This window comes from Hyperoodon ampullatus, assembly GCF_949752795.1.
Source record: "Hyperoodon ampullatus genome assembly, chromosome: 9".
NCBI lineage: Eukaryota > Metazoa > Chordata > Mammalia > Artiodactyla > Ziphiidae > Hyperoodon > Hyperoodon ampullatus.
In genome coordinates, this window is record NC_136922.1 from 86,493,182 (window position 1) to 86,515,122 (window position 21,941).

Genomic DNA, 21,941 nt, shown 5'->3' on the forward strand with positions numbered 1-21,941 from the left:
GGATTTCTTTTGGGGATAATGGTAATGTTCTAAAATTAATCGTGCTACTGGTTGCAAAATCTTGTGAATGATCTAAAACCACTGAACTCTATTTTTTTTTTTTTTTTTTTTTTTGCGGTACACGGGCCTCTCACTGTTGTGGCCTCTCCCTGTTGCGGAGCACAGGCTCCGGACGTGCAGGCTCAGCGTCCATGGCCCACGGGCTCAGCCTCTCTGTGGCACGTGGGATCCCCCCGGACCGGGGCACGAACCCGTGTGCCCTGCATTGGCAGGCGGATTCCCAACCACCGCGCCACCAGGGAAGCCCTGTATATTTTAAAAGAATTAATTTTAGGGGCTTCCCTGGTGGCGCGGTGGTTAAGAATCCATCTGCCAATGCAGGGGACATGGGTTCGAGCCCTGGTGCGGGAAGATCCCACATGCTGTGGAGCAACTAAGCCTGTGCGCCACAACTACTGAACCCGTGTGCCACAACTACTGAGCCCGTGTGCCACAACTACTGAAGCCCGCACACCTAGAGCCAGTACTCTGCAACAAGAGAAGCCACCACAATGAGAAACCTGTGCACTGCAACCAAGAGTAGCCCCCGCTCGCTGCAACTAGAGAAAACCCGCGTGCAGCAACAAAGAACCAACGCAGCCAAAAAATAAACAAACAAACAAAAAAGTCTCCCAACATCATTAAAAAAAAGAATTAATTTTAAAGTACGTGAATTATATCTAAAAATATAATAAAACCATATATAGCTCGAGATAAATAAGTAAGTTAAAATTGATGCTGCTCCATCCCACATGCCGCAGAGCAACTAAGCCTGTGCACCACAACTACTGAGCCTGTGCTCTAGAGCCCGCGAGCCACAACTAATGAAGCCCGTGTGCCTAGAGCCCGTGCTCCTCAGCAAGAGAAGCCACCGCAGTGAGAAGCCCGTGCACCGCAGTGAAGAGTAGCCCCCGCTCGCCGCAGCTAGAGAAATCCCACGCGCAGCAACGAAGACACAACACACATAAAAAAATAAAACGGATGCTGTTCCAATGCCATATTTTTGGCTGTCAGGTCAGCGATTAGACCAATGGTCCAGGCTTCTCTGAGGTTGCAGGCCCAGCTCAAATTTGCAAGGCCTCCGGGCCCTTGCAGACGGTTGCCTCATTTCATCATGAGGAGAGAACACATCCTTTTTTTCAACCAGCGCTTACCAAAGTGGCAGTCAAAAGACATCTGACTGCCCAGAGCATCAAGGGCCTGAGCAATTTCAGAATCAAAGACAGTTTTTTCCTAAGTTACTGTCTGGACCCAGTTTATATACCTTCCTAGATTAGCTAAGTCCCACCTTTTCTTCAGTCTCATCTTGCCTCGTCTTGTCCTGCCTCCCAGCTAGAGAGGTGCTGGCTTCTTTCTGCAGCCCTGCAGTCACAGCTGCTGTCCTTGTGCTGTCCTGTCAGGTGTGACCTCAACTGCCCCAAGGGAGCCAGGGCACAGCATGCAAGTCCAACCCAGCTGGCCTCCAGGAACCTCTGGCTTCCCAGCAGCTGCTCAGAGGGGCTCACACGGCCCAGACATGGGGAGTTAACCCCCAGGGGGTAAACTTTGACCAAAAAGGGAGATGAGACTGGGAGGGGCTGGCAGTTGCTCACTCGGCTTCTTTCTCTCCAACTGACTCTTCCAATCCCTGGAGACATCCCAAGTGAGTGAGTGAGCAACTCTGTGTATTTTCTTGTGGGCCCGTAGCCAGTTTGATAATGCACAACCTTGTGTTTGCTTCCCCTCTTCCCCAGCCTCACCTCTTTTCCTCACTCTTGCTGCTCTAGGCTTGCAACCTCTCCACAGAAACATTAACCCTTAGGCTTTGTCCCAAGCTCTGTTTTCCAGGAAGCCTAGTCAAACTCTGCATTTACTTGAGGGTAAAGTGTTTATAAACCCTCAAAGGCTCTTTGGGCTGTTTTCATCAGCCTGCATTCCTACCTTGCCCCATTAAATAGAAACTTCTGCTGGCTTCTCTGGGAGGGAATGGTACTGGAAAAATAACTTGAATTCTCGAGACCTCCCGCACTCCATGGGGTAAGCAGCCAGTCTTGGCAGGAAGGATGGGGGTGTTTGCCCTGCAGTAATCCAGCTGCTTTGCTGAAGACTGTGGGTAAGTTTAAATCTGGGTAGAAAAAATAGGAAGCCCGTTTGGATGTAAGTACCAGCCACGTTTTCCAATCCAGCTTTATCAGAAATAAAGCTGTTTTCATCTCAATTTTTCTCATTCCTCAGCCTTGTTCTCATTTGGTTCAGAACCTGTCGTGGTTGGAAAGGATATTCCTATGAATATTACAGTAATGATAATGAGCCCTCATACTCCCCCCATGTTAAAGAAGACATCTAGAGACCACCTGGGCTCTCTCCAGCAGAATCCAGGCATAGCAAGGAGACAGGGGCTTCAACATCATATTACAATGTCCTTGGGACTTCCCTGGTAGTCCAGTGGGTAAGACTCTGCGTTTCCAATGCAGGGGGCACGGGTTTGATCCCTGGTCTGGGAACTAGATCCCACACGCATGCCACAGCTAAGAGTCCCCATGCCGCGGCTAAACACACTGCAATGAAGATCCCATGCGCTGCAATGAAGACCCAGCCCAGCCAAAATAAATACATAAATAAATATTTTTTAAATAAATAAATAAAATGTCCTTGTTTTGCTTTGGGCATAAATTTAAAATGTGCTCACAATACTTAAGACATATAGTTTAGGTCTTTGCTGTGTCGCTGACAGACATGACTTCCATCTATTAATTCTAGGCGTTTTTGTTTTTTAGTGGCTGGGCTCCAAGTGTCACATTGGGGGTTCCCAATAGTGTGCCAACATATGGGTTACAGGTGTGCGGAGGAGATGAACCCTCACAACCCTGGAGCAGCTGGCGCCTGGTGACAGTGTCCAGCCTCACACAATCAGTTTATCCTTCATGTCACATAAATATTACAGTTTACTGTGATGTGTGCCATGATGTGAAAAAGTCTGGCAAGCACTGAGATACATCACGCTTTAATAAGGGCTGTTTTGCCTTTCCTGAAGTGGCCTGCTAATTGGAAATGTTTGGGAATTATTGATGGAAGAAGCAAGTCAGAGGAATATGTGTTGAATGAATCTGAGAGTCAGTGACACAAAATGAAGACAACTTGTGTCTTCTCGTGGTCCCTTCTGGGGAAATAAACCCGATTTACCTGCAAGGGGAGATCGTTTGGCAAAGGGCAACAAGGGAGAATGAGAGGACATGCTAGAGGAAGGACAGCAGGTGTCCAGAGTTTCCCCCTCAGGCCTTTCCACTCCAGCCCCTAAGAGATCTTTCTTCCTTGCCTTCATTATTTGCATCTCCTTGACGTATAAGTAACTCTGTCTCCCTTGAAGTTAGTGGTAGACTTTCTGGTCCCCTGAGGCCAGTTTCCTTTTCCTCCCACCTCTAAATAGAATATGCCAGTTTCCCCAGGAGGCCCCAGTCCTCACCTTCCTCCTCCTGCCCTCAGTTGTTGTCTGTGCCTTTGTTTGCAGCCCTGTTCATCCCTGGGCTACTTGAATTTTGAACTCCTGAAAAGGAAACTTTCTGATATTCACTGACACTGATTAAAGACAGGAAACACTCTTGTACTGTGGAAGGATCCTAGTATGTGCTGCATTGTCTAAACTGTCTCCTGGCCCAGGATTTTTGACCAGTACGAAAACAGGGGATGAACCTCCTACATCTCTTACCCAGGAGCTTCTGAAACACACTAAAGGTCTCAGAGCCACCGGCCTGGCCTCTTCCTACCAATGAGGCTGGTTACCAATGATTACCAGTTGGGTACAACACTTCACCCAGCCCAGACTCAGCCAGGGTTTATCTATCATCCTTGATATTTCCCTTGTTCCATTCCTGATTTCTAGGTTACCCCAAATTAGCAAATACTACTTCCCTACCTTGAAAGGGAGGAAAAGGAGCATATTCAGTAGCTGTTGGGAATGCCTGTCTTTAGCACAGGGAAGGTGCCAGGCAAAGTCCCCAGAGCCACCTCTGCTTCTCCCACCCCAGAGACTTCATTGCCCTGCCTCAGCTACCCTCCCTCCTCCTCCCCCTCCCCTTTCCCCTCCCCCTCACCCCTCTCCCCTCCCCTCCCCTCCCCTCTCCCCCTCCCCTCCCCTCTCCCCCTCCCCTTCCCCTCCCCCTCCCCTTCCCCTCCCCTCCCCCTCCCCTCCCCCCTCCCCCTTCCCCTTCCCTCTCCCCCTTCCCCTTCCCTCCTCCCCTTCCCCTTCCCTCTCCCCCCTCCCCTTCCCTCTCCCCTCCCCTCTCCCCCTCCCCTCTCCCCCTCCCCTTCCCCTCCCCCTCCCCTTCCCCTCCCCTCCCCTCCCCCTCCCCTCCCCCCTCCCCCTTCCCCTTCCCTCTCCCCCTTCCCCTCCCCCCTCCCCCTTCCCCTTCCCTCTCCCCCTTCCCCTTCCCTCTACCCTTCCCTCTCCCCCTTCCCCTGCTAGTCACAAAGCTATTTGCCCCACCCCTGTGGTGTATGGAGTCACCTGCTCTCCTCCCTGGGAGGGCAGCCAAGACCTGGGGATTGCTATTTTCAAGGAGTGCCAGGAGGCCCCTCAAAACTTACTGAACCAAATGCTCACCCGCACCTTGCCAGCCCTTAGTTCCTTAAATGGAAACAAAGGGAAGAGGGAGCAAGCAGGAAAATGGAAGAAAAACTTAGAATTCAAAACTCAACCTCAGCTGCTTATAGACCTGAAATTATTGTTTTTCATTTGTAATAACCCTTTTCTGATTTTAAAAAGTGATTTCTTCCCAGTGGGAAAAGCTTAGAACATGTGAAAAAAAGTAACAGTCATCCGTAATCTGACTTCCCAGAGCAAGCTGCCTTAATATTTGGCATATTTTTGTTTTTATGTTCACATATTTTTACACAGTTGAAGTATCTTGTATACATGAGTTTGTATCAACTTTTTTCACTTACTACATCATGAGCACCTGCTCCTATTGTTTTCAGCTGTTGCAAACTATTCCATCATAAGGATGTGTTTAACTGTTGATAGGTTCATGGATATTCATATCCCTTTTTGTTGTTGTTGTTATAATTAACACTGCAGGCTTGTGCAACTAATTTTTAAGAAGTTCTTAGGTTATATTCCAAATAAAGTGGAACTCCTGGGCAAAACTCTGTAAGATTCTTGATTTTCAGAAAGGTTGGACAGCCACCTGCCAGAATATTTAAATACATAATGACACCCCCTTCCATCCCAAATGAGCTTAATTTTGTTCATTAACAGTTTGCCTCTGTAGGACATTGAGGGAAGAAAGATATCCTCTGAGATCTACAGGATGTTGTGTTCAAGCTGAATATGTCTTTGGCTGTAGCTGGAGAATACAGCTGGTGTGACAAAGGCAAGGTCCTGGTCAGCACCAGGAGACTAGAATTTTTGTGGAATGCCAAAGTTCATGATTGTCATTGTGGAATTAATTGACTGATGTCCATCTCTCTCACAGTACTAGAAACTCCATGAGGGTGAAAACCAGATCTCTCTTACAATACATTCCTGGCGCCCAGCAGAGTCACTGGCGTATATAATCAGGTGCTCAATAATGATTTGGGTTTTTAAAAAATATCTTTTATTTTATTTTTTTCTATTTGTATCTATTTATTTATTTATTTTTAACATCTTTATTGGAGTATAATTGCTTACAATGGTGTGTTAGTTTCTGCTTTATAACAAAGTGAATCAGTTATACATATACATATGTTCCCATATCTCTTCCCTCTTGCGTCTCCCTCCCACCCTCCCTATACCACCCCTCTAGGTGGTCACAAAGCACCTAGCTGATCTCCCTGTGCTATGCGGCTGCTTCCCACTAGCTATCTATTTTACACTTGGTAGTGTATATATGTCCATGCCACTCTCTCACTTTGTCACAGCTTACCCTTCCCCCTCCCCGTGTCCTCAAGTCCATTCTCTAGTAGGTCTGTGTCTTTATTCCCATCTTGCCCCTAGGTACTTCAAGACCTATTTTTTTTTTTTAGATTCCATTTATGTGTTAGCATACGGCATTTGTTTTTCTCTTTCTGACTTACTTCACTCTGTATGACAAACTCCAGGTCCGTCCACCTCACTACAGATAACTCAGTTTCATTCCTTTTTATGGCTGAGTAATATTCCATTGTATATATGTGCCACATCTTCTTTATCCATTCATCTGTTGATGGACACTTATGTTGCTTCCATGTCCTGGCTATTGTAAATAGAGCTGCAATGAATATTTTGGTGCATGACTCTTTTTGAATTATGGTTTTCTCAGGGTATATGCCTAGTAGGGGGATTGCTGGGTCGTATGGTAGTTCTATTTTTAGTTTTTTAAGTAAACTCCATACTGTTCTCCATAGTTGCTGTATCAATTTACATTCCCACCAACAGTGCAAGAGGGTTCCCTTTTCTCCACACCCTCTCCAGCATTTATTGTTTGTAGATTTTTTGATGATGGCCATTCTGACCTGTGTGAGATGATATCTCATTGTAGTTTTGATGTGCATTTCTCTAATGATTAATGATGTTGAGCATTCTTTCATGTGTTTGTTGGCAATCTGTATATCTTCTTTGGAGAAATGTCATTGTAGGTCTTCGGCCCATTTTTGGATTGGGTTGTTTATTTTTTTGATATTGAGCTGCATGAGTTGCTTGTATGCTTTGGAGATTAATCCTTTGTCAATTGCTTCATTGGCAAATATTTTCTCCCATTCTGAGGGTTGTCTTTTGGTCTTGTTTATGGTTTCCTTTGCTGTGCAAAAGCTTTTAAGTTTCATTAGGTCCCATTTGTTTATTTTTGTTTTTCTTTCCATTTCTCTAGGAGGTGGGTCCAAAAGGATCTTGCTGTGATTTATGTCATAGAGTGTTCTGCCTATGTTTTCCTCTAAAAGTTTGATGGTGTCTGGCCTTACATTTAGGTCTTTAATCCATTTTGAGTTTATTTTTGTGTATGGTGTTAGGGAGTGTTCTAATTTCATTTCTTTTACACATAGCTGTCCAGTTTTCCCAGTGCCGCTTACTGAAGAGGCTATCTTTTCTTCATTGTATATTCTTGCCTCCTTTCTCAAAGATAAGGCGACCATATGTGTGTGGGTTTATCTCTGGGCTTTCTCTCCTGTTCCATTGATCTATATTTCTGTTTTTGTGTCAGTACCATACTGTCTTGATTACTGTAGCTTTGTAGTATAGTCTGAAGTCAGGGAGCCTGATTCCTCCAGCTCCATTTTTCTTTCTCAAGATTGCTTTGGCTATTCGGGGTCTTTGTGTTTCCATACAAATTGTGAAATTTTTTGTTCTAGTTCTGTGAAAAATGCCATCGGTAGTTTGATAGGGATTGCATTGAATCTGTAGGTTGCTTTGGGTAGTATAGTCATTCTCACAATGTTGATTCTTCCAATCCAAGAACATGGTATATCTCTCCAACTGTTTGTATCATCTTTAATTTCTTTCATCAGTGTCTTATAGTTTTCTGCATATAGGTCTTTTGTCTCCTTAGGTAGGTTTATTCCTAGATATTTTATTCTTTTTGTTGCAATGGTAAATGGGAGTGTTTCTTAATTTCACTTTCAGATTTTTCATCATTAGTGTATAGGAATGCTAGAGATTTCTGTGCATTAATTTTGTATCCTGCTACTTTACCAATTTCATTGATTAGCTCTAATAGTTTTCTGGTAGTATCTTTAGGATTCTCTATGTATAGTATCATGTCATCTGCAAACAGTGACAGCTTTACTTCTTCTTTTCTGATTTGGATTCCTTTTATTTCTTTTTCTTCTTTGATTGCTGTGGCTAAAACTTCCAAAACTTTGTTGAATAATAGTGGTGAGAGTGGACAACCTTGTCTTGTTCCTGATCTTAGAGGAAATGCTTTCAGTTTTTCACCATTGAGGACGATGTTGGCTGTGGGTTTGTCATATATGGCCTTTATTATGTTGAGGAAAGTTCCCTCTATGCCTACTTTCTGGAGGGTTTTTATCATAAATTTGTGTTGAATTTTGTCAAAAGCTTTTTCTGCATCTATTGAATGATCATATGGTTCTTCTCCTTCAACTTGTTAATATGGTGTATCACATTGATTGATTTGCGTATATTGAAGAATCCTTGCATTCCTGGGATAAACCCCACTTGATCATGGTGTATGATCCTTTTAATGTGCTTTTGGATTCTGTTTGCTAGTATTCTGTGGAGGATTTTTGCATCTATGTTCATCAGTGATATTGGTCTGTAGCTTTCTTTTTTGTGACATCTTTGTCTGGTTTTGGTATCAGGGTGATGGTGGCCTTGTAGAATGAGTTTGGGAGTGTTCCTCCCTCTGCTATATTTTGGAAGAGTTTGAGAAGGATAGTTGTTGGCTCTTCTCTAAATGTTTGATAGAATTCGCCTGTGAAGCCATCTGGTCCTGGGCTTTTGTTTGTTGGAAGATTTTTTTTTTTTTTTTGCTTTACACGGGCCTCTCACTGTTGTGGCCTCTCCTGTTGCGGAGCACAGGCTCCGGACGTGCAGGCTCAGCAGCCATGGCTCACGGGCCCAGCCGCTCCGCGGCATGTGGGATCTTCCCGGACCGGGGCACGAACCCGTGTCCCCTGCACCGGCAGGCGGACTCTCAACCACTGTGCCACCAGGGAAGCCCTGTTGGAAGATTTTTAATCACAGTTTCAATTTCAGTGCTTGTGACTGGTATTTTTTTTAAACATTTACTTATTTATTTAATTTATTTTGGCTGCACCAGGTCTTAGTTGTGGCACATGGGATCTTTAGTTGCAGCCTGCAGACTCCTAGTTGCAGCATTTGAACTCTTAGTTGTGGCATGTATGTGGGATCTAGCTCCTGGACCAGGGATCAAACCCAGGCTCATTGCATTGGGAGTGAGGAGTCTTACCCACTGGACCACCAGGGAAGTCCCAAGGGCTCAGTAGTGATTTGTTAATCGTTGCTTAGATGGAGTCCTTTACCTCCTTTTTTTTTTTTATTTCACCAGGCCCTTTCTCCAGTTCCATCTCAGGTGGCCATTGCCCAGGTTTATGTGGAGAATTTTTCTCCTGGACTTCCTTGCCTTCTAAGGAAACCCTTGGGGATTCCTGTGGCAGAGTGGCATTCAATCCTCCAATATTCCCAATCCTCTTTCTATTTCCCCATTCTGCTCTGTGCCCTCCTCACTGGATTCTGTGCGTGGCAGATACATAGTGTGCTGGTTTCCCATGTTACCCCTCCTGTGGGGAGGCCTCCACTTGCCCCTACTGGTGCTCATCCTCCCCCTTCCCAAGTCACTATGGTAGGACAACCTCACGTCTAACCTGAATGTGGCTGCTTTAGCATCAAGAGGGGAGTATTTCCGATTATAGTCAGAGGGCTTGCTTCCCACTGCATTCCAGCTGTATACCAGGTCAGTAATTAAGTCGGGGAAAAAAAGAAAAGAATCTATAAATGTGTTTGGTATGATTTGTTTTGGAGAAATAAGTGTTTGTTAGTTATTAGATACCTTACTCTCAAACCCTGCTGTGTTTTGATTGGTATCCCTTGAGCTCCCACACACAGATCTCTGGAATTAAATTCCTCTCACTGAGGGATAACAATCTGTCTGTTACTGAGATAACTAAGTGCCTTTCCGAGCCCTCCTCTGTTTCTAGGGGAAGGGAAGGAGATCTTGAGTCACAAGTACTAAGAAGAATGTGCCAAGGAGCCCTCCTTTGGCTGCATGCCTTCCGGAATGGAATAACCCTACTTGCCGTGGTCATTTGGGCTAATAATGTTCATTTTCAGCACAGGTGGAAACATTTCATCCCATGGCACCTTGGTTTCTGGGGCAGTGTGCTGATTCAGCTGTTTATTATTTGGTCAGTTTTACTAACACCCTGAAGGCAAGGTTTTGATGGAGCAAGCCCAAAACAAAACAAAGCACAACAAAAACAAGACAAGTCCCCTCCACACACACACACTTACACAAACAAATGAACAAACAAAAGCCCTGCCCAACCACATGAGTGGTCTTCCAGTGTTTTCCTCAGGTGAAAATATTCTCGAGTCTGTATTTGCTAAATTATTAACACCTTGGCTCTTAACTGCCTGGAATCAGGAAAGTCAAGTCTATTGACTGACCATGAAACTGATGTTCACAAGTTGGCAAAGACTTGGCCACATATGATAGAAAATTCCAGTACAAACATTCTGCCTCATTCAAACTTGTCCCCAGTCTAGAAGACAAGCTGCTATCACACTCTGAAAAGCACGAGTTCTTTGTTAGTAAAAGGGACTGCCAAACAGGCCTTGGTATTTAATCCTTGTAACATAGCTGGTAAGTACAATATTGTACTGAGTTCTGAATTCCACAGGCAATTCGTTTATTCATCCAACATTTATTAAGCACTCATCTTGGGAATACAAAGGTTTATAATATGGGGTATCTCTCCTCAAGACCGGCCTAAGGCTATTTATTAGGGAGACTGAAACATATGTAATTATAGCACAGGTGAACGTTCTTTTTCTTTTTCTTTTTCTTTTTGGTTAGGGTGAGATGTAAATGTGCGACATGAAGCAGAGTAATAATCTGTTAAGAATCAGCTTTTGCTGCTGTGGATGCCATAGGTGGGACTGGAAGGCATTTTTCCCCTTTCAGGATGGTGAGCAGGCCTCTATTCAGAGTCCTGAGAAATCTTTACCTCCAGAAGGTGATAACAGGAGGGGGTGAGGGTCATTTGTGTAACCATCTATCAGTGAAATTAGATTTTATTATCTAAGAAAGGGGTGGGAGGTTCAGGGGGTAGGAAAGGGGCAGCAGCCAGACCCCAGGAGAGTCTCAAGGACTAGGAAGAAGAACTGGGTTGGGAGAGCTTTTGGAGCCTAGGGGAGGTGGGGAGATGCTGTGGAGCTGGCCTCCATGGGGGAAATCCTTAAGCTCTGAGCAGGGAGCTGGACCAGGAGGCTGCAGGATCCATGGGACAACAATGACAAAGAGGCGGTCACGAACGGGTCCTGAAGCAACACAGCCAACCAGGGCCTCTTCCAACTGGAGGATGGGGAGCCTGGGGGACCCCTTCTAAGCACTCCACGGTTGACTGATGATCCAAGGGAGTGGACTCCATCTCTGGAACAACTGGTGTCGAACTTCTCTCCAATCTAGGTGGGTGGGCTTGAGGTGGTTCTAGTTAATGTCAAGAACATATTTTAAGTAATATAATTGGTGTCCTCGTTGTTGTTGAACAGTACATACCTGCTACATATGCGGGAGGCTTAGTCTGGACACCTACCCCAAAGTGAAGACTTGAGGGAGGGCTTCCTGGAGGAGGTGACCCTTTAGTAGAGACCTAAGAACAGATAAGTGAGCCAGGTTAAGGCATGATTTGGGGCATGGGAAGTGGTATTCGGGAAGAAGAAGAAGAAGAAGCAAAATTAAAGTGCAGGAGGGGGGGAGGGATAAATTGGGAGATTGGGATTGACATATACACACTACTGTATATAAAACAGATAACTAATGGGGACCTACTGTAGAGCACAGGGAACTCTACTCAATACGCTGTAATGACCTATATGGGAAAAGAATCCAAAAAAGAGTGGATACATGTATATGTATAACTGATTCACTTTGCTGTACAGCAGAAACTAACACAACATTGTAAATCAACTACACTCCACTAAACATTAATTTTAAATATATATATACACATTAAAAAGGGGGGGGCAGGAGGGAGACCTAAAGAGCACAGCATGTTAGATGAATTCCTGATAGTTTAATGTGGCTGGAGTACAGGGAAGGAGGAGAGAGGAGGTTCCGCATCCCATATTCCAGCATCTGCATGTAGGTCAGGTGACCTCAGGACTGCTGCCATAAGAGTATCTCGAAGTTCACTATGGGCTTTCTCTGTGAACTCAGACCCAAACCCTGACAGTCATTCTTTGTTCAATGAAGAAGGGTAAGAAAGTCCTCTGGACTTTTCCACCCTGGAAAATCCCAGCCCTGAAGCCAGGTGAGGTCTGCCCATGTATCTCTGCTTCCGTCCCTCATTCTCCCTGTCTCTCTGTCTCTGTCTCTCTTAGGCTCCAGCCAAACAGTAGACAAGCTGGTACGGCTTTGGATCACTAGCAAGCTGAGAAAATAGGCAAACAGACACTCTGAACAGAGTCAGGAGCTAAGTCACACAGGGTAGCCGTATAATCTTATCTATTTAGAACCCCTTTATCTATCTGTTGAACTCTTGCCTTTCCAGTGCCCCAGATAATAATCACAATATCTCACGTTGTATAGGATTTTTCACACTTTACAAAGGGCTTTTACAAGTGTTTCCATATTTAATTTTCACAGGAATCCTGTAAAAAAAAGGCAGGACAGGAGTTATTTATTCTAATTTTTTAGAGGAGAGAAAGTGAATTGCCCACCACATACAGTGAGTGGGAGAGCTGATCTGAACCTCTATCTTCTCACTGTAGACCACTCCTGCTCAGCAAGGCAAGCAAGGCCATGACCCCAGATTTCCATCCACTTAGATGTCGAGATTCCCATAGAGAGATGACTGTGTACCAGGCTCTTGAAATGTATTTAATTTAGACATATTACCTGTGTTCAAGGAGTTTCCAATCTACTGATGACCAATCAAAGGAAGGCAGGTCATTATATGGTTTTAGAAACATGTGCAGAGATAAAATTCTGAAGTAGAATATGACAGGGTCAAAAATATTAGAGTACTGGTATTTGCAACCCTACTCTTCTCCCATGCTCAATCTAAGAGCCTGAGTACTAGGAGCTGAATGTTTGTGTTCACCCCAAATTCATGTTGAAAACCTAACCCCCAATGTGATGGTGTTTGGACGTGGGACCATTGGGTGGTAACTAGGTTTAGATGAGGTCATGAGAGTAAAGCCCCCACGCTGGGATTCGTGCCCTTATAAGAAGATAAAGAGACCAGAGCCTTTTCTCCTCATCATGTGAGGACACAGCAAGAAGGGGACCAGGAAGAGGGCCCTCACCGACACCTAATATGCCAGTGCCTTGATCTTGGACTTCCCAGCCACCAAAACTGTGAGAAATGAATGTAGTTTAAACCACCTAGTCTATGGTATCTTGTTATAGCAGCCTGAGCTGACTAAGACACCCAACCTCTTCAGTTGTGTGGGATGGAGTTCTAGGGATGGAAGAAGCTTAGAGAAGGCATGGAAAGAGGGGAGGACAGGGAGATGATGGGGGGAGGGGTGGTATCTGCCACAGGGAGGCACCAAAGGTAGAAGCAATAGAAGCAGAGACTTAATAGTTAGCAAGGGGTGGGGTGAGAGCAATGCTCATTTCCATCTCCCAAACTGGCCGGGAGAACCTGATCTAAGTGCCGCTATAACCTCTTTCCAGGTCGTGTGTGTGTGTGTGTGTGTGTGTGTGTGTGTGTGTGAAATTCTTGGGGGCAGGGGAGGTGGTAGAGTAAAGCTTTCCAAGGTGGAACTTCTACCCAAGCATCAGAGACATCCCCACTATGGGCCTAAGGAAGGCAACGGAATCCACATACAGGTTTCAAGACCATAGAGGGAGAGGAAACGCTCCCACTGCTGCCCTCTACACCTGCTCCTTGCTTTCCTTTCTCCAGACGGCTGAGAGAAACCCTCTGGGCTCTTCACCCAGGCTGCAGGACTGTTACTGAAGAAAAGTGTCACAGAAAGGAGAGGCACTCAGGTAATTTGGAAGGATAAGAGGAAGTGCTATGAGTTGACTGAACAAAAAACTTCAAAGGTTGGGGTAGATTTTGAAGGATAAGATATAGAATCACAATCCCTCCTGAGCAGAGACCACAGCTCCAGGTCCAGACATCAGCTTGAGTGAAGGATCTGAAGGACATCAAAACCAGCTGTGGTTATATTGATGGAGCACATAACTTATAACATGTTTGCTGAACACGTAGAATAGATTGAAGTGGGGAGGGGGTGTGCAAAGGTGAAGACTTTTCTCTTGAACTCCAGGTCCACATTTCCAACTGCCTGTTAGAAATCTCTGGACAACATGCTCAAAACCTCATCCAACATCTTCCTCCCAAGCCTGCTCGTTCTCCAGGGTCCCCTGTGTGTGTTCTAGCACCCTTCTCTTCCCACTCACCCAGGTTAGGTGCCTCTTCTCTCTGCCTCACCCTCACCTCAGCAGTTGTCAAGTGCCATGGATCCCACCTGGAGAATGTCTCTCATGCCACATCCCCTCTCCTGCTAGCCTGGGTTAGGTCTTCCTTACCTATTGGTTGGATCTCGCCAATTAGAGCAGCTGCCTAACTGACTCCTCTTCTTCCAAGCTCCTCTCTAACCTAACCTTTACACTGTTACCGAGCTTACTGTCTTCTTAAATATGGGGTGCCCATCCCTTGGGTCAAAAGCCCCATGAGGGGCTTCCCTGGTGGCACAGTGGTTGAGAGTCCGCCTGCCGATGCAGGGGACCCGGGTTCATGCCCCGGTCCGGGAAGATCCCACATGCTGCAGAGCAGCTAGGCCCGTGAGCCCTGGCCGCTGAGCCTGCGCATCCGGAGCCTGTGCTCTGCAACGGGAGAGGCCACAACAGTGAGAGGCCCGCGTACCACACACACACAAAAAAGCCCCATGAAACTCCTGGATATCTACTAGAACCCCATTCACAATTGGAGACATGTATAGATATTTCTGGTGGGTTTGGGAGTTGGGGGACAGAAGGCCCCCATCACAAAAGAAAGACCATTCCCCCATGGGATAAGGAGCCCAGTGCAGTAGCTTTGATGTATCGGAGCCCAACCATGGCAGGAAGTGGTGATCCTATGAGCAACGTGAAACCTACTTCCAGAAAACAATGGATCATGTTACCTCCCTGCTTAATAAACATACGCTGGCTCCCACCGCCTATGGGATAAAACCCCAACTCCCTAGCTCAGTGTACATACAAAGTCATTTGCAGTCTGATCCCACCTGTCTTCCCAGCTTCACTCCCATTTTTGCCACCCACTCTCACTCCAGTCTCCCTGCACTCGCCTCCGTGCTCTGAACAGGTCACGACCTTTGACAACAGCTTCCATTTGCCCATACGTTCCTCCATCCGGAATGCCCTTCTTTCCATATTTCTCTGGCAAACACCTGCTCCTCCTTCACATGATCTTTTCCTCTGAAAAGCTTTTCCTGACTCTCAGGCCCGGGTTCACCTAGGCCTTGGCTCATTGTTTGGCACCAACTATAGTCTACTATAATTTATGTGTTTACTCGTTTACGTCTACACTTGGTATATTTGAAGGACCCACCCTTCCACGTGGGTCTGGGAAGACACCTGTTCTCACAGGCACTGAAGGAGCCATAATTCGTTCTTTTTTTTTTAATTGAAGTATAGTTGATTTACAATGTTGTGTTAGTTTCTTGTGTATAACAAAGTGATTCAATTATATATATATATTCTTTTTCATTATGGTTTATTACAGGATATTGAATATAGTTCCCTGTGCTTTACAGTAGGACCTTGTTGTTTACCCATTCTATATTTAATAGTTTGTATCTGCTAATCCCAAACTCTTTTTATTTATTTATTTATCTTTGGCTACATTGGGTCTTTGTTGCTGTGCACAGGCTTTCTCTAGCTGCGGCAAGCGGGGGCTAGTCTTCGTTGTGGTGCACGGGCTTCTCATTGCGGTGGCTTCTCTTGTTGTGGAGCATGGTCTCTAGGCACACAGGCTTCAGTAGTTGTGGAATGCAGGCTCAGTAGTTGTGGCTCCCGGGCTTAGTTGCTCCATGGCATGTGGGATCTTCCCAGACCAGGGCTTGAACCCGTGTCCCCTGCATTGGCAGGCTGATTCTTAACCACTGCGCCACCAGGGAAACCCCTAATCCCAACCTCTTAATTTATCCCTCCCCCTACCCTTTTCCCCTTTGGTAACCATAAGTTTGTTTTCTATGTCTGTGAGTTGGTTTATGTTTTGTAAATAAGTTCATTTGTATCATATTTTAGATTCCAAATGTAAGTGATATCATATGATATTTGTCTTTCTAACTTCACATAGTATGATAATCTCTAGGTCCATCCATGTTGCTGCAAATGGCATTATTTGCACACATATATATGGTGTGTATATATATATATATATATATATATATATATATATATATATACATGTGCCACATGTTCTTTATCCATTCATCTATCGATGGACATTTATTTTAGGTTGCTTCCATGTCTTAGCTATTGTAAATAGTGCTGCTGTGAACATTGGGGTGCATGTATCTTTTTGAATTAGAGTTTCTAAGAAGCCATATTTTGGACAAGACTCTGCTACCCATGCCCACAATTAATTGGACTGGAGCTGCATACTGAACAATCCATAAGCTGCCCAGCAACATGTGACTGGCAGCTGCCTCAAAAAGGTAAACTGAGCCGCTCTGATTTCTTTGTTGGAAATTGGAAGTTGGAAAATTGAGAGACTGAGGCAGTTAGTGGCAGGGACAGAGATGAGACATGAAGACTGCGCCAAGAACTGCTGTCATGTAAAGCAGCTGTGGAGTGGGAGGGCCACTGGGGTCATGTTCAAGCTGGGACTGTGCAAAGGTGCAGGGCACTGGGCTGCGGGTGCGGCAAGAAAGAGCAGGCTGGCCTAGACACAGGGATGCCATGAGATCTAGGAGAAAAAAAGAGGGCTCCGTCAGTTTCTGGCCTGGTCCAGTTTCTCCTGGGTTCCTCTTTCAGCAACACCCCACCTTTCCTCTCTCTTGAAAGAATCTCTGTCTCTTGTAACCGAAAGAACCTGGAACATTCTCCTCCTGCAGACTGTGAGAGCATCAGTTTTTTCTGCAGCACTGCACTGGAGTAGCGGTTATTATCTGGCAAGTTTTCTGTCTTGCTGGGCTGTCCCTTTCCTGGTCTTTTGGCTAGGGAGAGCAGGGTGTGCTGGGGCTTTTTTTGTCTGTGCCCATTCACGGTTCTGGTTGCTGGCTCCTTTTGCTCTGCCTCTGGGGTACAGGAGGCAACAGAAAATCCAGGGAGCACACGAGCGTGTCCTTCTTGGAGGTCTGACGTCCCCAACCGGCTGGGCTTCTTCCCCCCACCTTTCAAAGTCTTCTTCTATTTCTCTTTATTTAATGTCCAGGCCTTTTAGTTATAGTGGTGGGAGGATAGGGAAAAGTTTGTCTACCCCATCTTTACAGAAGCAGAAGTTCCTTAAAGAACAATTTTACACAATGACCACCAATGCACCTTCCATCCCACCTAATGAAGGGCACACCACCAATGCCTTTGTGCTCCTTTTCCTCCAACCAGTGGGAACTTCTTCCCTCCACTTTCTTTAGTTTCCCATATATGTATGTATGCTTAAACATTACTTGACTGTTTTTGAACTTTATATAATTAGAACCATTGGAATCATGCTGTATTTTCAGACTAGTTTTATCACTCAGTAGTGTTGTAAGTTTCACCCATGTTGATGAGTGCAGCTATCATTCACTCATTTTACTGATGTATCGTAATCTTGAATATACCACCATTTACAGAGGTATTCTATTTTGGATGGCCTTTGCGTGGTTGCCAGTTTTGCACTCCTACCAACAATGCCATCACGAGCGTCCTTGCACCCATCTTCTGGTGCAAGCACATGAGTTTCTCTGGGTATGTACCTAGGAGTGAGATTGCTGGGCCATGGGATATGGGCCTGCCCAACTTGACAAGGTAACGTTAATTCCAAAGTGGCTGTATCAATGTGCCAGTGGGACTTTACCTTTTTGACTCTATTTATGACTGCTTTATGCTCACTGTTTAAGAATGAGAATATAAAAACATATTATTAAGTGAAAAAAGAAAAATAGTAGATAAAGCAGGCAGACAGATAATCCTGGACATCCCTTCCAGCCTGACATCCGGTGAGACCATACATTTTCCCTGATGCTGGAGGTACACTCCTGAGTTCTGAGAGACTGGGATCTACTCTCTACACTCTCCCCACCTCTCCCTGCCCAGGCAGAAGTGATGTGAATGAGTTGGAGGGGGATGTGGACAGTTGGCATGTGAAATTTACTTTCTCGGAGGACCTGCACACATGTTTCTCAAAGTATATGTCTTTTTCTCCATCAAACTGCAAATTCTCCCCCTGAAGGAAAGCTCAAAGCTCCAGGTACTTGCTCACCAGGACCCTTGGACTGGCTTCCATTTGGAGTTTTCCCATCCTTCTTGGAAGAGAACACCTGCCTGGTTGTTCCAGGGCTTTCTGCTCTTGTGACATTGTTGTGGAAGCAGCCAGACTGGTGTCCACCCTGGTGATGACTCAGGTACATGGAGATGCCTGACAACCTTCATTAAACCCCCCTTTCAGGTAGGTAGACTGAGGCAGAGAGGGAGGAGAGGAGGGAAGGGAAGATCTTTTTAGATGTAGTATAGTTCTACTTCTTTCTGATGCTGGAATACAGCCAGCTTGTTTCTACCTCCAGGCCTTTGCAGTTCCACTGCCTGGAATGTTTTGAGCCCCAGTTTTTGCTTGCTGGCTCCTTCCTGTCAATCGGGGATCAGCTGAAACATCATCTCAGAGAGGCCTTGCCCGACCTCCTGGTCTAACCCTGTCAACTTCACCCCACCTCTATCGCTTTTTATCACATCAGCCTGCATTTATTTTCTGCAGAACACTTCATAGCAGGCACTGTTAGCTGCCTCCCCAAAGCCCGTTTCCTCTTCTGCCTTGCCCACAGAACTCTAATTTTGTTCAGGTGATGATTCCTACACCCCCATTCATCTCAGGAGTGAATCCTAATTCATCTAAGGTGCTTCCAGTCCCATTGCCAGTGCTTGGTTTGGGACTAAACACAGGATGACATTCTGGCCAATGAAATATGAGGGGAATCTATTGGGGGGCTGCTGGAAAAGGCTTTATTTTTCTGCAGAGGAGATACATGGCATGGAACGGTGCCTCTTTCCTTCCAGGGAGAGTGTTGTCCTGTCTGAGTTTGATGCCTGGAACTTTACCAGCCAACTTACAGCCAAGTGAGGAGCTGAGGGCCAGGCAGAGGATGGAAGAGCAGAAGGATGGAAGGAATGAAAGGGATGAAGCCACTGAGCCCCTGAATTTCTCAAGCCCGGAGCTGTCTGACCTCAGCAGGTGTATTAGTCTGTCAGGGCTGCCATTACAAAGTAGCACAGATTGGGTGTCTTAAACAACAGAAATTTATTTGCTCACACTTCTGGAGGCTTGAAGCCTGAGATCAAAGTGTCAGCAGGGTTGCTTCCTTCTTAGGCCTCTCTCCTTGACTTGCAGATGATGTCTTCTCCCTGTGTCCTCACATGGTCTTCCCTCTGCACTTGTCTGTGTCATAACCTCCTCTTCTGATAGGGACACCAGTCACATTGGATCAGGGCCCACCCTAAAGACCTCATTTTAACTCAGTCACCTCTTTAAAGGCCCTGTCTCCAAATATAGTCACATTCTGAGGTACTGGGGGTTAGGACCGCAACATAAGGATCTGGGGCAGGGGCCAATTCAGTCCATAACAGTAAGGTAAGAAGTCACCCTTATCATTTAAGCCTGGTCAGTTGGGATCTTCTGTTACTTGTGCTGGAGATCAACCTGATTCAACTGCAGCCTGACATTATCTTATTTACTTATTTGCTCATTTATTGACTGTCTCTCTCACTAGGATGTCAGCTTCATGAGGGGAGGGACCTGGTCTGGCCGGTTCAATGCTGGAGCCCTAGTGCCCAGAATCATGTCTGGCTTACAATAACTGCTCAAGCAATACTTCTTGTATAAATGAACCAGATCAGGCCACCTCTCTTGACTCTGTTACTCTTGCTAATAACGCTCGTGTTTTATATTTAAAAAGCAGAGTCTGATATGCAGAAAATGCCAATCCTAGGCAGTTAGGAAGTTCTTCATGTTGGGGATCTGGTGTCTGCATAACTTCAACAGAAAACTTCACTTTTTAGAGAGGCAGAAATTACGTGTGGCTCCAGTCCGAGCCTCAGGGGTTTCCAGTTTCAATCAAACAAGGAAGTGAGGATCAAAGAGAACCTGACTGATGGAGGCACTGACTCTGAGTCTGGTGTGAATCAGAATCACCTGGAACTTTGTTTAAATAATTCAGACACCTGCCTCCACCACAGAGACTCTGATTTAATGGGTTTAACATGGGGCCTAGGCATCTGGATTGTTAACAAGCTGCCCAGGTGATTTTAACAAGCCACCTGTGTTTTGAGAGCGGAGTGACTAGGGCCTGCAGGAGGAATCTGAACTGAGGAAGGCCGGGAAGGGCCAGATTCAGCTGCTCTGAGGCCTGGACCTGTGAGGGGCAGAGGCTTGGGAGACTGTGGCCACTTCTCTGTTTGGGTATAGTTGGGCCAGATCAAGCATGAAGAGCAAGCAGTCACCGCAAGTCAAGACCTGTGCCCTCAAAGAGGCAGCTGGACATTTGACCTTCCACCCTGTACTGTGATCTTTATGTTTTTTGATTTCTGGTCATTTCTGGGGAAGAGACAGACATGGCCTGAGTTGTGGTAACTTCTACTGTGTCTTGGGAGTATGTTCATGACTGGAGATAACCCAACCTACTGTAAGTGTCTAAAAATAGAACCAAGCCAGCGAGACGCCAGCTGGTTAGGGATCCGGAGGCCCTCCAGGGTGATGGAGAGGCCTCTGAGGCATTGTAGCTCTCTGGGAGCCACAGCCTTCTTTCTAGCTCTGACCCTGGCAGCTCCCACCGTGGCAGGTAGCTATACCACCTGACCCCAAAACAAAGCCACTCTTCTTCAGAGCAGCTAGTCAGGCCGGCAGGATGCAGGGTTCAGCCTCACTGCCATGATGGGTCAGTTGGGCCCCAGTGGGCCTTGAGAACCTGCCCTGGCCACCTGGAGGGCCCTATTTTAAATCGTGATGGGATGGTCCCCTTGGAACAGCTGAAGCAAGTGCTTAAAATAGAGGGCCCTGTTTCCTGCTCCCACCCCACCCCTGGCTCACCCTGCTTCCAGCCCCCCACTGCTGTCCACCTGCCAGAGAGCAGACAACTGACTGCACCTAGGCAGAAGGGGAGACATCACAGTGAAAGTACCCAAGATGAAGGGAGCTTAAACAGATGTGTATGTCAGGACACGGAGCTCTTGGAAGTGTGTGTGTGTGTGTGTGTGTGTGTGCGCGCACTTTATCCTGGAATAAGTTTTTACCGAGCATGTACCATATTGATAGCTCCATGCTAGGAACAGTGAGATCCAAAGAGCATGCCTGGTCCCTGCTCCCGAAGAACTAACATCATTGGAAATCACTCATTCACTTACTGGGCCTGACCGTGTGCCAGGCACTGTTCTCAATGTCTTACAATGTCCTAACTCATTTCATTTTCACAACTATCTTATGCAATGGTTACAAGGCAGTCCCAACATTTTTTAAAATTTTATTTATTTTTGGCTGCGCTGGGTCTTCGTTGCTGTGCACGGGCTTTCTCTAGTTGAGGCGAGCAGGGGCTACTCTTCGTTGCAGTGCACAGGCTTCTCACTGCAGTGGCTTCTCTTGTTGTGGAGCATGGGCTCTAGGGTGCGTGGGCTTCAATAGTTGTGGCATGTGGGCTCAGTAGTTGTGGCTTGCAGGCTCTAGAGCACCGGCTCAGTAGTTGTGGCCCATGGGCTTTGTTGCTCCGCGGCATGTGGGATCGGCCCTGACCAGGGATTGAACCCGTGTCCCCTGCATTGGCAGGCAGATTCTTAACCACTGAGTCACCAGGGAAGCCCGGTCCCAATTATTATTATTACTATTCTAAAGATGACGCTGGGGCAGAGAAAGGCTAAGCTGTTTGTCTTAAGTCACAACTAGCAAGGGACTGAGCTGAGATTTGAATCTGGCACCTGACGCTGGGCCTCAGGTGAGCCCTGGCACTAAACTGTCCTCAATGTGCTTGGCACAGACTGGGGGCTGGGAAGATGCTGCTTAAGGCCCCTTCCTCCTCCTGGGAGTTCATAACAACGAAATAATGAGATTGTTTTTGATACAAAAAT